Below are 1,541 nucleotides of genomic sequence, written 5' to 3'. Positions count from 1 at the left end.
ACTGTGCCCAAGCGTGGGCACCTCTCTGCAGGATAAGATCCCACCTGGGTCTCTCGCTTACCTTCCAGGGATGCATTGGGAGGGTTGGCCTTAGACTTGGGAGGGTTCCTGCTGAGGGTGATGTCCGCAGCATTCAAGCTGCCCCGGAGTGGGGAGGGTCGTCTGGAAGCTCAGCCACCTTGAAGCATCCGACTTAGTCCACGCGTCCGAGCCTCTCCATGGTACGCGGGGAGAGGTTACCCGAGCAACTTTGCATCTGGACGACGAATGTTGCTCGGTGAACCCCTTTTCGGTATCAAAATCCATCAGAGAGGCCATCTGGGAGGCACCTCGGGGAAGAACGTCAGTACCGGCAACCACTCTGGGGTACAGGACGGATGGTCGACCAGTTGGAAAGTAATTGTTTCTAATGTACTTCACCTGGTCCACTAGCTGTCCGTACCCACTGCAGCCTGCAGGGCCCACGGGCCAGGGCAAGTCACTGGCTCCTCAGCTCAGCATCTCTCCTGGTACCTGAAGGGAGATCGACCGTGTTATATTCGCTTTATTGACTTCGAATAATACATGGTTGATCTTTTCTCAGTATCAAATCTCACCTTGGAGGAACGCTTGTTGACGAAGCCCATGTTGGGGTGAGAATGGGGTGGGGGCTTCCCATGTCACTGCCCGGGCGGGGTGCCCAGATGGAGGCCACGTTCTTGAGGGGAGGGGGGCGGTGCCTGGCTGTGTCCTTTCCCTGCCTCCTCTCACCTGTGGCATCTGATCCACCCTCAGGACGGCTCCTGGGAGGCCAGCATCCTTGGTGTACACCTGCAGTCTGTGGAGTAGGCGCCACTTTGGGTACTTGAGGAGAGGTTGTCTGTGATGAGTTCGCTTTATTAATGACGAATATAACACAGATGGCCTGTTTTCAGTACCACCCACCCCTCGTGCGCAGGGCCAGGCCTGAAGCCCGCCCCATCCAGGGTATGTGAATGCATGGGCTCCGTATTCATCCTGCAAGAGTTTCCTGGAGGGCAGGCTGACTTTGGGAGGAGGCGGGGCTTGCCCGGGGAGGCTGATAATGAAGCATTTGCTTGGTGTGTGATGAACGGCTCGGATTCAGTCTCTTGTCCACGCCCAATGCCACTGAATCACAGGGGGGTCCCTGCAGGGCCCCCCCCCCAACTGGCCCGCACCCGTCACTCTGCAAGGCCTCCCGCCTGGGGCGGACCCTGTGTATGGCCTGCGCCTGAGCATGTGTCCCGGCCGCTTCCCCTCGTATCCCAAAGCCCTGAGACGCAGAGGGACGACCCCCTTGGAGGAGAGCCCCAGGGCCGGCCTGTCTGCCTGCCATGCGTGCTGCTCCACTTGATGCTTGAGGAGAGGTTGCCCGTGGCCCGTTCGCATTCTTCATGACGCACAATACACGGTCGGCCTCTCTTCGGTATCAAATCCCGCCTTGCATGCCTCCCGCACGCTCACCAGTGTCTGGTGTCCTCGAGGCCCAAGCATGTGCTGACTCATCTGTGGGCGGGGCCTTGGGTAAGGTTGTTGGGGGC

Source organism: Bison bison, unplaced genomic scaffold (genome assembly GCF_000754665.1).
Source record: "Bison bison bison isolate TAMUID 2011002044 unplaced genomic scaffold, Bison_UMD1.0 scf7180017864302, whole genome shotgun sequence".
Classification (NCBI taxonomy): domain Eukaryota; kingdom Metazoa; phylum Chordata; class Mammalia; order Artiodactyla; family Bovidae; genus Bison; species Bison bison.
This window is presented reverse-complemented; position numbering follows the sequence as displayed.